At 52.2% G+C, this 15,754-nt stretch overlaps 1 long non-coding RNA gene across 1 annotated transcript; it reads left to right on the forward strand.

Annotated features, from left to right (window-relative positions):
* The first annotated feature begins 45 nt into the window (after positions 1 to 45).
* LOC141577950 (uncharacterized) lies at positions 46 to 3,901 on the forward strand. The gene is made up of 2 exons (XR_012507627.1): positions 46 to 1,343; positions 2,098 to 3,901. It is a non-coding gene; the product is annotated as an uncharacterized LOC141577950 (long non-coding RNA).
* Positions 3,902 to 15,754: the final 11,853 nt, after the last annotated feature.

Genomic DNA, 15,754 nt, shown 5'->3' on the forward strand with positions numbered 1-15,754 from the left:
ACTGGTGATGGGGGACACAGAGGTGCAATCAGCCCTTAGGATAGAGGAGTTCTCAACCTTTCTCTCCCATATCTAGAGATTTTTAAAGAAAAGAGGGAGCCCAGTGGGGTAAGAGTCTCAGAGCTAGAAGGAAGCTTGTAAATTTCTGGAGCCCATCCCTATGTTTTATAAACAATCAAGACGATTTGATTTTCCCAAGGTCAGAACTGGAGCGAGACTCCAAATCAGCAGAAACAGGGTTCTGAGAATACCTGCCTGGGGCCCCACTACATAGCTGCCTAGAGTGGAACAGGTTTGGGTTGTCCCATCCCATCTAAGTCCCTAAAAGAGAACTGGTTTCCTTGGCTTTCAACCCAGTGGCACCTGTTCTGACTTTTAGTCCTGGCCTATAGCCAAGTACTGTTCCCACCCTAATGCTTGGGACAGATGGGGTTCGCGCCTTACCTACCCCAGCCCAGTCCTATCCTGAGGGCCTTATGGCCCTGTCCCTTCACTTGCCCACCCTGCTCCCTACTATGTTGGATGAATGTGGCTAAAATGGTGGTTTTGCTGGGTTCAGAGTGTAGCTGGAATGACCAGCCCAGAGATGTTCAAAATATGACAGAATAGGATATTGCATCCAGTCGGTGTGGATCACGGAGCCCTGCCACCAACGTAGGGAGAATGAAATGTTTAAAGCCAAGAAAAACTGTAGCCTAAGTCATGAATGATGAAAGAGCAGGGCTTACGTGGTCCTATAGGAGTTTGGGGTGATTGTCAGGCATTGTGCAGCTCTACAGCTGCCAACACCACTCCTTCCTGGGGCTGCCTCATTCCACTCCAACTTTATGCAGATCTCTTATCAGCCCAGCCCTCCTGTTGACTACCATCCCACTCTTTTATTTCCTTCTGTTTGCCCCTTAGGATGGCAAAAGACGCAAAGGGAATGGTTTTCCAAGTGTGGTTTGGGTACACCCTTTATCAGAATTTGGCAACCTATAAAAAATGCAGATTCCTGGATGGGTCCCAGGCCTAATCACAACTCCAGGGGTAATTCTGAAGCACAGGCAACGTTTTAGCACAGCACAGCTGATCTGGGGCCTAGAGGATACTTGCTCAGAAGCCTGAGTCCTAATTCTAAACCTATATAACCTGGTAATGATAATCCCTTACCGATGTAGACCTCTCAAACCTCGTTTTGACGTATTAGCTCCTTGACTGCAGCAACCCGATGCAGGAGACACGGTTGCGCAGGGTCCCCTTCCAGAAGACCGGTGAGTTGCCCACGGTACCTACCGAACACACGGCAGGTAAACCAGCCACACCCAGACGCCTGGTGGAGCCAGAACTGGTGTCAACTAGAGGTAGGGGCCGGTGGGGGGGGGGGGCGTCCTTTTCTTGATTTGGGGGCGGGCGCCCAGCCCATGCCCCACCCGGAAGAGCCGGGACCCAGGCCCCTTAGCCGCCACTCCCGGCCTAAGGCAGGTCCAGGGTGCTCCGTCTGCCCCGCTCCCCGAGGCGCGAGGCGCCGCGCGCTACTGAGCGCGGCTCAGGCTCGCGGGCTCGGGCTCGGGCGCGGGCGCGGCTTGGCGGGCCCTGCGTGGAGCTCGCCTGACCCCTGCTGGCCACCTGCGGCAAAGGCAGGATGCTCTGGACTGGCGGCTCCCAGACCGGAATTTCTGCATGCACAGGGTTCCACGACACCGTTTTGTTTTGCCAAATGAAGACATTAAGGGGGGAAGGGGGTAGCTGGCTGTCCTCTGTCTTCTATCATTTCATACAAGAAAGACCGCTTTTAGCAATTAAAAGTAGAGAGGACAAATTCGCAACAAAGGCCAGTTTGGGGTGGGGGGGTTGTATGTTTTATGTGCATGGGGTTTAAACTATGAGAGTTTAAAGTCTTGTTTTAAAAAAAAACACTAACCCTCCCCTGCCCACCCCCACCATGGCCCCCGTTCCAAGATGAAACCCCTTTTGAATCTTTAAGGACTTCTGTTGGTAATTCACTTCATGCCTTTCAGTGGTACGCCTACTTATTGATTTAATTGCAGATAGATAGTTCCTTAAAGTGCATACATTTGATTTATAAGGAGCTCATTACATGCCTCATTTCCTCAGGCCAGTCCTGTCCACAGGCCACCATTTGGGGGCCCTGGGATCAGAGGATACAGAGCCCCATCCACGTTCCTGTCTCTGTCTACACTCCTCACACCCAGAGCCAAGAGCCACACCAGTTCCAGGTGGAAGCCCTGTGTGTTGCACTGGTCACTCCGGCAGGGAGCTGTTTGTGAAGCTGGCCTCTCCTCCACCCATCACCCACCCACTCTCAGACAGAACTAGCCTGTTGAAATAGTTCTTGGATCCACAAAAACCTGACAACTTGCCTGCCTTCTTCCATTGCACACTCCTCAGCCCTTCCTCTATATTGAGTCAGAGTAAGCTATGGAGTTCCCCTAAATCCTTCAGTGGCACCCAGCACTATAATTTCTAAGGTTTCACAAGGCAAATATGACTCTGATCTGTCTCGGCCTTCCCCGCCGGCTGCTCCTCTCCCCATCCCCACTGAGAACTTGTGTACCAGCTGTAAACAGTCCTCAAGACACAGTTTCTGATCCCTGTGCCTTTGGCCCAGCTGGTCCCTCTGTGGAGGATGTCCTAGCCCTTCACCTTTGCTCTTGCTTCCTCATCCCAAAGTCCTCAGTTCTGGGGCTGTCTCTTTCAGGAAGGCCACCCTTCTTCGACCCTTCCCACTCCTCTGTCCTCAATTCACCCCCTCTTAGCGGGCCCCTTCCTGCTCCTCCCTGGGCATATCCATATCAGTGGGCTTTCCCCACTCTTGTATTTATCTCATTTGTGTCTGTTTCCCAGGCATTAGATTAAGAATTTAAGGATCAGGATTGTGATTGATCTGCCTTTATACACTCACTGTCCAGCACAGTTCCTGGCACATAATAGGTGCTCAGCAAATGTTTACTGAAAGCGTAGATGGGCAGTCATGTGACCCTTAGCTCACAACTTGCTGGTACCAGAGTTATTTGTATATGTGATTACCTCTGTGTACTGTACAGCTCTTTGAGGTCAAAGACCATTTCTCACTTATCTGAACCCTCCCAACAGCACCCAGTGCTCACAGTAAGCACTCAATGGTTATGTTCATGCTGAATGAGTGAAACAACAGGTGGGCCAGAGCCCTGGCCTAATCCCCAGAGTTGGCAGAAACAGCAGAGCCAGCCGGCCTGGCCTGGCGCTGCTTCCCCCCGGCCTTCCCGCTCCCGAGTAGCAGAGCCCAGCTGCAGAGGGGAGGCCCTCACCTCCCATAGTCCTACGACCCACTCGAAAACAGAAAGAAACTGTGATGAGGGACCCTGGTCTCCCTTCTGCCAGCTGAGAACAACAAGGGGATTGGAAAGAAAGAGGGCAGAGTCAGGACACACACCGTCCCTTTTTTTAACTTGTGTAAAACATATTGTATATACAGAAGAGTCTGTAACATGCATATATGTAGTGTGAAAAGCAATAATAAACTCCTTTGTACCCAGCACCCAGGCCAATGAAGAGAACACTTCAAGTAACTCTGAAGCCTGTGTGCCCCTCTCTGACACGTTCTCCCTAGAGGAACCATTCTCCCTAGAGGATCCTGAATTTAGCAACAATCCTCTTCTCACTTTTCTTTACGGTTTCCTACCTATCTGTGTGCCCGTAAACAATATTTCGATTGCCTGTTTTTAAGCTTTGGAACATGAGACTCATACTAAATATATTCTTCTATGTCTTGCTCCTTTGGCTCAGTATAGTTTTCAAAGATCCCTTCACATTAATGAGTGGAACTTTAAGTTGGTCATTTGGTCTTCATTTTTCTTACATACATTTCTTGTATAGTATTCCATTGTGTGAAAATACTACAGTTTAATTATTCATCCTAGTGTTGATGGACATTTGTATTGTTTCCAGTTTGGGGCTACTCTAAAGCATTCTGTGTCTTCTGGTTTCTGTGTGCAAGAGTCTCCCAGGAATTGAGTTTCTGTGCTGTAGGATATACATGATCAACTTTACTAAGTAATTAATTCCAGTTGTTTTCCAAAATTGTTGTGTGCCTCTGTTTTTTTAGAGGGATCACCAGAGGTGACCCAAGATAGAGGTGGCCCACCAGCCCTAGGGCCAACTCCATGAGCTTATTTTCAGCAAAGGAGGAAAAGTCAGATAACAAAGGAGTGTGCATCACCACTTCCCTGTCCAGGCCCACAAACCACACAGTCAACAAACCTTTGTAGACAAGCAGAGAACCATGCAGTAGGCCAGGGGCTGGGAGACAGCACCGAGTTAGCACAGGCAGACTCAGGGAGGGATAGTTAAATTTCCACTTACTCTGCCAGGCAGTCCAACACAGCTTTGCCCTGGAAGACACAGGAGAGTAAGGGCAGGATAGTTAAGTGGGAGTTTTCTTAAAGACAGGAACGATATTCCGGGTCCAGGGACATCTCAGTACAGGCGGTATCTTCCCTCCTCAGAGGAGGATGGGGATGAGTGAAGGAAGTACAGAGGGCTGCCCTTGCCAGCAGCAGACAGAGGGAAGAAAGAAAACTACGACTATGCCCAGAACCACAGAGACAGGCTCGCCTCCGTCCAAACACATCTGTGCCCATCAGGCAAACACGGGTGCACACACACAGACACACACACCAAGAGACAGGCTGTTAGACACGCCGCAAGAGCAGAGGCACGGAGCGTGAGCTCACAGCTGCCCGAGGGAGATAAGCCCAGCACTGGGGGCCACCTGCCTGGCCTGCCTTGAGAGTCCCCTTGGCGCATCCGCCTGGGCTTCCACAGGCAGCCTCTGTGAAGCTGAGTTACTTTCAGGACAACCTGGGACCCACCCTAAATGCTTGTTTTACTTATGGGAACAGGGTAGCAAAGTCTCTTAGTACCTGAGCCCTGCCTGATGCTGTCAGGTTGGACAAGGTTGGGTGTACGGGAGGTGCCTTTACTTGCTGAAGTAAAATTGCTTAGTTAAATTTATTATAAGATGAATTAAGATTTAAAATGGAGGGGGAGAAGGAATCTGAACTAAGAAGAGACTAAGGAGGTGAGACTCGGTGTCTTCACACTGGCCTGCAGCCTACCCAGACCTTCCTTTCTTTCCAGAACCCTGCCGTTGGCCCAGAGCGGAAGGGTGGGGTCAGGGCCACTGCAAGGCAGTCAATTAAGACTGGAGGTATGTGGATTTTGTACAACTGTGGTTGCCTAGGAGAGCGGGGACCTATCCCTTGATGCTGAGACTACTTCCAGTGCCCAGAGCTGGCAATAGTTCAGGCTAAAGAATATTCAGATATTCAGACCCAGCAAGTGCCAGCCCTTCTTACTACCTCTCTCCCTGCTCCCACCTTCCAGGTGCCCCTGGGCAGAGTACGCCTGGTGGTAGGTCCTGCAAGGCTGAGAAGAGTGGGGAATGGGAAGCAAGTTGGCCATTGGTGTCTCCATCTCCCCCAGGTACCCTCCTTTCCTGGGAGGTTGTCTGGCTCCAGAGTGAAGGAAGGTCCTCACCTGCAGGCAAATGGGGCCCTCCTTTGTCGTCTGGTGTGGGATGCCCGGGTGCTTAGAACCCTGCCGCACACACATCCCTAATCCCCATTCACTGACCTGAGCCTTTGAGAGAGATTCATGCTGCTGTCTTTCTGCTCTCCCTACCTGATCACCCAAACCTCCAGGTAGGCTGGAGCCTCAAGTCTTGGATTCCGGAGCCCTGGAGAGGCCGTAGGGGTGGGGCAGAGCCCTGGAAGTGCCTCAGAGTAAAAAGCCTGCTGTCTATAGGCAACAGGACATCTGTAACTGAGGCTGTTAGCTATCCCCCAAAGAAGGCTCAGAGAAACACAGGCTCCCCAGTGTTAGCTCTGAGGCATTCCCCTCACTAATGGGTACACTTCCCTACTTCCCCTTCCTATATTCTGCATATTCCACATTCCCCACTGCCCCAGGATGGGAGCCCCAGGTGGCCCCACTCCTGTGGGCTCAGCCACCTTATGCTTCCCTACAAAGTTCTCTGATCTGCCCCTTCCCTCCACTCCCCCCAATCCCAGCCACCCAACTCATTTCCCTGCTGCCTCATGGAAACCATCACTCTGTCTATACCTTAGAGAGTCTACAAGGGTCTCCTGGGGCCCACCACCCAGTCCCACCAACAGTCCCTAGATGGACCTGCTTATCCAGCCTCTGGCCCCCAAGCCAGGGCACCCCAGGCTCAGCCCACTTGAGTGATCCGCACCTCCATCCCTCCCAGTTCGGTAAAGAACAACCAGCATGTACAGAGTAGCCACTCTGTGCCAGGCCTCAAAGGTGAGGAACAGTTATGGGGTCAGAGGAGCTTACAGTTTAGTTGGGGAGATAGACGTGAAACAGTGATAGACATTTCATTCACACCAATCTGTTCCAGTGTTATCCATTCTTTATGACCCTGCATGAGCACCGATTGCCCAGATCCTACCTGTCTTAGGTTTGCTGCTGTATCCCCAGCAGTAAGCCTGGTTCAAAGGAGGTACCCCCATTAAATATCCGCATAATGAATGCCTGTGCTGGGGGCTGCAGTAGGGGACCACCTCTCTTGCTGTTACCCTCCACCAAGTTTATTTCAATGAAATCAGATATAACTAAAATACCAAGGGCAGATTTGCAGGGAGAGGGGCAGAAGAGGGCAGAGGGAAATCCTGAGGCTTTGCCTTGAACTAAATTCTCTGATCTTTTTAGTAGCAGCTACAAAGAGCAGGGTTCTGGGGCCACAGACTCTGGCTTCTTGGAGAATCCATCTGGACTGCCAAAGCCAGCACCGTAAGTTTTATGTCTCCAGATTTCAGAGTCTGCCCTGTCCAACTCATGACTATTGTAATCCAGTCACTGAATTAATCAAGTCAGAAAATTTTATGGTTAAAATATACACAAATCACAAAACCCACACACGTTGCAGACTCAGAGGCCAAGGTAACATCACAATTACTCCTGAAAACAGGCAAACTGGGCTGGGAGGAGTGAATCTAAAGGCAGGAGGCAGGGCCGGGCATGCAGTGTGGCTACAGGAGGTGGTTTTCTAAGCTGATATGAAAGTCCATCGCTGTGACCCCCTGGCAAAGGAGTCAGACTGCAGAGCCGCTGCGGCACAGGCAAAGGCTTGCTTTCTCCACTGGTCATTCACTTATTCATTCATCATTCAGTAACTGCTATTGAGAACTACCATGTGAGGTACCCGGCCAAGCTGTGGGGAAACAGTAGGACCCAGTGCAGACCAGTCCTCACTCTGGTCTCTGGAGACAGGTCTTACCCTTGCTGGGCTGGGAGGGAGGGAGCAATGCTGGTTCAGGTATGTGATTGGAAGGGAGATGAGGGTAAGGATCAGGGAGCCTCCCAGCTGGGGCAGCCTCAGTTTTCGGTTCCAGATTCAGATTTTTATCCTGACAGCCAGACATAGAAGGATTTAAGCAAGAGAGGAGTACCATGCGATCTGTTTTGGAAAGAGCCCTCTGCCTGCTTCGTAGAAAACAGGCTGAGGGGTTGGGGTGGGGCAAAGCAGACTTGGGAGGTCAGGGCTGCCAGATGCTGGGGTGGGGAGAAGGTGCCAGGAGTGGAAGTAAGTACCATTAGGCTGTGGTGATGGATTAGATGTGGGTGGTGGCTGGGGAAGGAGAGGGAGGTAAGGATGCCTTGCAGGTCCTTGGCTTTGGATACTGGGTGGGAGGTGGTGCCTTTACCCCAAAATCGAAACACTGGGAGAGCACTGGTTTTGCCTGTAGTTGGAAGTTGGCTGAAGTGTATCTGATGTCCCTAAAAGACCACATTGTTCTTTCAGTGTCAAAATGAGTGCAGAGGGCAAGGAAAGGGTATTTTGGATGAGGCTTTGCTAAAGGAATATTCTTTTTATAAAGAAATAGGATAATACACTCACAACATTTTGCCCCCAATCTAATAGTAAGATGCATTCTGCTCACAGCAACTTCATGTGTAAAATCCAAATGAGTAGCTAACAGACATTTGGAAAACACAAGAACAGAGAATTGTTTGGGGAAGCTCATTTAGAAACAAATGATGGAGGAACAATGAAAAGTGGCAAGTCTGGTATCCAAACCATGGCTCTGCTATTTATTAGCTGTGTGACTCTGGGCAAGTTGTCAAACCTCTCTATGCCTTGGTTTCCTCATCAGTAAAATGGGAATAATAACAGTACCTATTTCACAAGATGAGAAAGAAGATGAGAAGAGAACGTATAAAGAACTTAACTAGTGCCTAGCTCATGGAGTCGCTCCAGGAATGTTACCTATCACTACAGAATACACTCCAACAGAGAGAAACAAATGAAAAAGGCAACTGCTGACTTCCTCATATGCATTTCAGTAAAGAAGAGTTGCCCACACAACCAATCATGATTTTTGCAAATCCTCTTACAAGATTTATTTTTAATTAGAATATTCACAAATCAGAGGGAAGTTTGTCAGACCTCATGCCTGAGTCTTGGCATCACCTGCCCAGCTATTTATCATCTGGCTCAGTCTTGCTTGGGTCATATACTCTTGGCTTTGTTCTTCAGTTTCAGAGGGTCTCTCTTCTGCTGGGCGGAGTGGAGGCTGTCCAAGGCAGACAGGGGTAATAGGCATCACCTTCCTGGTCTCACTGGTGCCTGAACAGTGCGAGTGCTGCTGTGGTTGGTGAGCATACCACCTGGGGCCCAGACTTTAGCTTGGGGACCTCTCCAGGGGGTGTCTCTGCTGGGAAGGGCTGATCCTGGCTCTTGTGGGTTCATTGAGGTTGCAGAAAGATGGCAAAAGAGCCACAGGTGACTCTGCCTCTGCTCTTGGTTTCAGAAGACTAGGGAGGTCCGTGGACGTAGCTAGGAGCCTGTAGGAGATGGAGCCACTACACCTTGGGGAATGTGATTAGATGTCTCTGAAAATCTTTCCAAATACAGAGGAAGATGGCTGGGGTCATGGAGACTGCCCTAGTGTTGGGAGGGTGACATGGGAAAGCCATGGTGAGAGAGGCTGGCCCCTCCTTCAGACACAGCAAAGAGAGGCATCCAGCCTGACTGAGGCCAGAGTGGGACATACTGCAGTTAGGTGGACAGAATACAGCCATGGGCACCACATGGTAGGGGCTCCTGATGGGAGACAGGGGTGCAAACGGGAGTTGCCTGACTGGATTCCAATACTAATATGGAGACAGGGCAGACTGCAGGCATGGCCGGGTGGGGGAATGATGGAGTAGATTCATAATTACTAATGCTTTGGGGGCATTAGCTATGAGCTAGTCACTGTTCTAAGTACTTTGCATGTTTTAAGAAGCTGTAGAGCCAGGACTCCCACTCAGGCTAAAGAGTTTGTATTCTTTAACTACTATAGTATGTGAAATGTGAAAAAAAGAGTGTAATGGTTTTAGACCTACAAAGGGTTAGACCTTGGTTAACCCTTTATGCTAAGTGCCATTAAAAAAAAAAAAAAAGTTAGGAACCACACCAAGCCTGTGTGATCTTGAGCAGTTACTTACACTCTCCAGGTCTCGGTGTCCTTATTCATTTGTAAATTTGTGACTAATATTTACTTAAAAGGGTTACTGAGTGCCTGTCCATGCCTTCTATAAGACCCCTGGCTTTGGAAGACACTGTCCATTCCAGATCTGGGTTTCCTCATTGTCCTAGGAGTCTGCAGGTCTGGGTTCAAAGAATCACAGTGGGTGCACTCCTGGATTTCCAGTCCACAGCCTCCTGGGGTCCTCAAACATACTCAAACATACATAAGGGGTTACCCCTTAACATACTCCCATTTGATATCTGAGCAGACAAGTGTCCAGTAGCAGTGACCCCCAACGAAGCTGATGTCTCAAGCAACCCACATCCAGACCATCGCAGATGTGTCATGCTTCTTGGAACCATCCTCCCCTCTCCATTAATGTATTTATTCAGTTGCTCTTTACAAATCATTTACTCTTCAGCATTATTGGGCACCTACTGTTTGCAAAACATTATGCCATGTTCTTGGGAGTAGTCACCCTGAGGAGCCCACACACTCTGGATCACATTTAATTTCCTTTTTAGGGGGTGAGGGTATAGCTCAGTGGTAGAGTGCATGCTTAGCATGCACAAGGTCCTGGGTTCAATCCCCAGTGCCTCCATTGAAAAGAAAATTAATAAATAAGTCTGATTACCCCCCAAAAAAAGTTAAAATTAATTTCCCTTTTCATCTCCAGTCTGGGTCCATGGATCTTGGAGTGTGGTCAGTAAAGGGCTATGAGAAATAGGCTGTGAGAACATAATGAGGCTCTACAGGTAGGGCCAAGGGAGGCAGACACTCCAAAGGCCTGGACCACGACACCCATCCGTGTCTCTGTGGCCACAATGCAACAATCACAAACCTGAAGACCTTTATGGGTCAGGCAGGCATAAATGCCCAAAGAGGGCAAGGTGGCACCATGACACACCGGAGCATGCCGGCCCCATGTAAAGATGGCATTTGCTACTCGGCACCAGCCTACTGTTGCAAGTGGAAATATGGGCCAAAGGTAGCCAGATCTGATTTTTCAAGAGAAACTGGAAATCTAGATTTTTATTTTAAATCTCCAGACATTTCAGCATTGGCTCCTAATTTTAATCTTTTTGAAAGCCCAGCAAGAAAAAAAAACTTGTCAAATGGAACTTGTTTGCCTGCTGAATTCTGCTCAAAGTTTGCCAGGTTGGGACCCCTGAGTGGATCTGTGGAAGGGAAGAGGTAAAAGGCTGCGTGTCCTGGGGCCAGGTTCTGAGGGACCTAGAATGCTATCTTTCCTTGTGCTAGACACATAGGAAACCATAAAGAGGAAGTTGAAGCCATAGTCCTGCCTTCCAGGGGCTTATAGTCTCATCACAGAGACCTAGGCAAAGCAGTAGATGGTCAGGAAGGCATAGCAGGAGACAAGCGTAGAGCCCCTGGGAATCCAGGGTATCAGAGAGCAAGATGGACCTGAGGTTTGGGAGACCTTCATTTGAGCTTTGGGAATCCTTTGCAGGAAATCAGGCTTGAGAGTGTGAGGATTGAGGATTTCAGAGGCAGAGAACCCAGGGAGCTCCAGGAACAAACATGAATGGGTAAGACCTATGCTAGAGACCTCAAAGCAAAGACCTGGAGAGTTTGCTTCCAGATGTCATGGGAAAGGGCTCACTGCAAACAGCAGGGCTATAGTATGAAGCTTTGCTGATACCCTCCCACCCTGTACTCTACCTGGCAATCCCGGCAGTGGTTGTGGTCAGAAGGGGCACACAGTGGGGCATGTCCAGAAAGAAGTGCTGCAGGCTAGGGCCAGGGGATCCAACCCTGACTTGAAAGTCAGGCAAGCCAGGATCTAAGTCTCACCTGTGTGATTTGAGGCAGGCATTAATTGCTCTAAGCCTCAGGTTCCTAATCTGTGAAATGGCCACAGGGATCGTGCCTGCCTCCTGGGACTGGGATGAGGACAAACCCAGCTCTACACGGTTTTTATCATCAAAGTCCACTGCCTGAGAATTCTAGTCCCAGGTGGGGCAGGGAAAGAGCACCTGGAGGGCAAAGCTGGTCCCCATGTTTGCCAGCTTATTTCCTATCCTTGCTCCAGGAAATGGCAGGAGTGCTCAGAAGGGGCAAATGAGGATTTGGAAGCATTGGACCCTCCCCACCCCTTCCCGGGAGAGAGAAGGCGGAGTCCCTGTTTGGCGGTGGGAGTCACGCTGAGGAAGGACTCTTTCCCAAGGATGGACCCTTGCCGCCCAACCTACGAGAAGGGAGGGCTGAGACCCCAGGTGAAACATCCCTCTGAGAAGCCAGCGCTGGGTGGAAACCGAGGAGCAACATTCCCTGGCATGAGCCACACCCCACTGCTCCCCCAACCCGCCTCCCCAGATTTCTTGTCAGACACAGATCTGACAAGACCTTTCTTCCCTTAAAATCCGCCGGTACCCGACGCCTTGGGATGAAGCTCCTCGGCAGGGCTTACTCACCCAGTCACTTCTCCAGCCTCAACTCCCGCCTCACCCCCTCTTTCAAAGCTCGATGCCTTTGCTAAAGCCAGGACCCCTGCCTGGGGCGTCCTCAGCTTTGCCCTACCGATGGCAGGTCTGCGGGAATACCTGCTCCTTCATGAAGACTGCTCACAGCTCAGCCCTTCTCGAACATTCTCGCACCTCAACCCAGCTCCACACCAGGGGCAGAACCTGGCACCCTTCCTTTGGCTTCCTCGGTAGCTACTGCGTGTTCCTATCAAGAAGTTATGTTTATCACGCTGTTTTCTGTATACTTGTCCCTCTACTCCGAGCACATCCCAGCCCCCGACTGGAAGCTTCTTGAGAGCAAGAAAACTGGTTCCTCGTGGTAACCCATGTGTTGGCCCTTTTGCCGGGGCATTCTGTCCTCTCCAGAATCCCTCGAGAGATGGACAGTTGGGCGGGGTCAAGGGCGAATGGGCGGCTGTGGATGGAAGAACTAGAGCGGCGGATGGGGCCAATTTTTTAGAGCCAGCGGGGGTGGGGGTGGGGTGGGGTGAGGTTAGCCCGTCACCCTATGCAGTCGGCTCCCGCCGAACCCAGCCCACCCCATCCCACTCCGGCTCCCGCACCAGGGGCCGGTGCCCACCGGGCCAGGTGATCTCGAACCTTCTCCCTCTCACACCCCAACAACAAACAACCCTCGCGCTCTCCCTCCGGAGAAAGGAGGTGGAGCCTGACCTCAGCCGGAGGCTGCAGCAGCTGCGGGAGGTGCGGGGGGAGGGCTCGCAGCTCCGGTCCTGGGGTGGGGGGGGCCTCTCCTCCAGGGAGTGGCAGGGGTGGGGGCCTTGGCGAGTTCCCAAGCGCCCGGGAAGCCCTCCGGCGGCAGCCTCGACCCTCCACGGGCGAAGGGAGGAGGGGCAGAAGGGGTGGCTTCAGTGAGAGCCTGCTTCCGACTCTCCTCTGTCTGGAGTGCCCTCGGACCCCCCTTCCCCACTCCACACCCACTATCCTCGAACCCTGCGGCTCTAAGGGCAGGGTGGGACTAGGTGCCGAGTAAGCTGGAGGGAGAGGATGCAGCTTTGCTGGGCTCCCGGGAGCCGAGGTGGCCCATCCCCCACCCCCCTGGCTGGGAGCGGGGTGGATGGCGCAGAGGGGGTGAGACGGACCCCAGGAACTCGCCGACCAGGGCAGGAGAGAGCCTGAAATGGGGTGTAGCGTGCAGTTGTTGGGGCTTTGGTGGAGGCAACGTGGATAAGGGGGAGAGAGAGGGCACCCCAGGGGGAAGGCCTGGGGCCCTTAAAGAGGGTAGTAGTCCGGAGTTGAGAGAAGGGAGGAGAATGCAAAAACAGCTTTTTCGTTGGGGTGGGGGGGAAGGGGCGGGGGGAGGGAGGCAGGCTGCAAAGACTTCCCCTGGCCAGCAATCTGGAGGCTAGCGCTGGACAGATGGGGGTTTTGGATACTGTGCCGTGGACATGTGTTCCCCAAGGTCTGAGTGCATGTAGCACCCCCCATCCTTGTTCCTTCTTATGCAGAGACTGGGCCCACATAGGCCCCTGCCTCACCTTTACTCCTCAGCCTGTGGCAGCGAGTGCCTTTAGAGGAGGAAGAGGTCCTGTTCTTTGCTGGGCACTCAACAGCTGGCTCCTTGGTGGCTGGAGGGGGCCTTGCCCTCCAGCTTAGAGTCACAGGGAGAGCACTTCTGCCTTCTCCATCCCTAGGGAAAGGGACCCCAGCAGGTAAAGACCAAACAGACGTCTGTACTTGGATTTGCCTGGGGGCAAATAATTTCTGGAGATCCCTTTAAGGAGGGGGGTTTCGATCCCTTTAAGAGGGAGTGGGTCAGATAAAAGGACTATAAAAGTCCGGCTTTCTTTACACCCCCACCCCACCCCAGCTTCCTATAATGGGGGGAGGGGGCAAGTGCTGCAGCCGCATTTAGTTGGTGTCCTGGTATCCCTGCCCCAAGGCACTGTGACCACCAGTTTGTCCAGTGGGGCTGAGGGTCCAGGTAGTCCATAAGTGATGCTGACACCTAGAGTTCGGGCACTCTTTGGTGGGGGGGTGGCGAGGGAAGAGCTGCCTAGTCCCAGGAAAGATGGGACCAGGGCGTGGAATGGAGGAAGGGGAAAGTGGTTACTGCCACCACTGCAAGGACTGCGGTGCCCCGCTGGGGTGCCCTGCCCGGTGCCAGGTGGCTGGAACCGAGGGCACGCGGTCCGCAGGGACTGCGGCGGGCAGTGGGGGAGGTGCCTGGCGGCTGGACTGGAGATGACGGAGCAGCCAGTCTGTCCCGGCTGTCAGTCTGGTCGTACATGGTGGGGGAGGGGTGTGCGGCGTGTTTTCTCTCAGCCCTGGATGTTTTCCTCTCCGCATCTCCCTCTCTTTGCTCTCCTGCTCTGAGGCAGTTAACCCTTCCTGATGGCTCTGGAGGCGCCTGGGTAGAGGGGAGCCCCCAGCCTCCAGGCAAGGAAGGAGGGGTTCTGGAGACCTAATGAATCCATTCTTCTCTCCAGATGAAGCAGCAACTCCTTTTCAGAGGGGAACCTCTGGGCTGCTGGGTGTGCCAGGGTGAGGAAAGGTGATGGGCCCCAGGCGTTGGCACAGCTGCCTTGGTGGAGTGGGGTGGGGGCAGCACTCACTCAGGAAAGGTTCAAGTTGCTGAAGGAAGAAGTGGAGCCCTTTCTAGGTGTGGAAGGGCTCTGGAGTGGAAAGGAAGAAAGCCCAGGTGAAGAGGTCCCTGGAAGTAGGGTGAAAGAGAAGAGAGACCAAAAGGACCCTTGGGGGACAGGCGGGGTATGCAGCCCCTGGCCTCGTCTTCGCTGGCTTGTTGATCAGTTTTAACAAAGGGGGCGGGGAACAGGAGGAGATCAGTGGGCTGGCATCGGAGGAACATCAAGTGCCTTTAGCCAGCCTGTGTCTCCAAACCTTAGCCCACTCAGCCTCCTGAGGCATAGGAGACAGCCAACCACATGGGGGAGGCTCTGAGAGTAGAATTCTTCCAGCTGCTGGGCAGGCTGGACAGGCTGGGTAGCCTGGAATGGGCTCTCATGACCATTCTGCCTCCTCTCCAATCAATGTTCCTTTTTTTCCCCTCCAACCAGGGTCCCAGGTAAAGACAACTCTTCCCCTACTCTTCCATCCCAGAGCCATTGGACCCTCACTCCTAGATGCTGGGGAAAGTCCAGCTCTCCAACCTCACCCTGCAACCACTTCCTAGGGCAAGCACAGGCTTCCTGCCACTTGGGTCTCCTTCCCTGGAACTAGGTACGTTTTTTTTCTGACCCTCTTGACCTCAGTCCCTGCCCATTAGTGGGCATGAAGCCAAGGTCACTATAGTCTGAGCTACTGACAGGAACCCTGTCCCCTGTTCTGCCTTGGCTCTAGGCTGCCAGAATGGCCTGGCTCAGCTCCAACGGCCACTTCTGCTGTTCCCTCTACCACCAGTCTCTGATGAGGGGTGGGGGACATCAGCCCATGGGGCAGACTGGGCAGGGAGAGTACAGGGTACTTTGTGAGGTGTGGTTTAGCAGTGGCCTAATGGTGGTGGGGGACTGCTAGGAATCTGTCCTTGGTGGCTCAGGGAGGGGAGAAATCCTTTAACGTCCTTTTTTTTTTTTTTAATAGGTTCGGGGATTTTGCTTTCCCTAAGGATGGGAGGTGGGAGAAGTAAGGGCAGTTGTCTTAGGAGAACTTGGCCCTTTGAGAAATTTCCATGCCACAGTCCTAGCTTTCAGCTTCCATTCACACCCTGCTGGATGGCCCCATTCTTTAAACGTGTCCCCCAGCACAGCTAAGGCTGTCTGGGCCCCACTG

This window comes from Camelus bactrianus, chromosome 6, assembly GCF_048773025.1.
Source record: "Camelus bactrianus isolate YW-2024 breed Bactrian camel chromosome 6, ASM4877302v1, whole genome shotgun sequence".
Lineage (NCBI taxonomy): Eukaryota > Metazoa > Chordata > Mammalia > Artiodactyla > Camelidae > Camelus > Camelus bactrianus.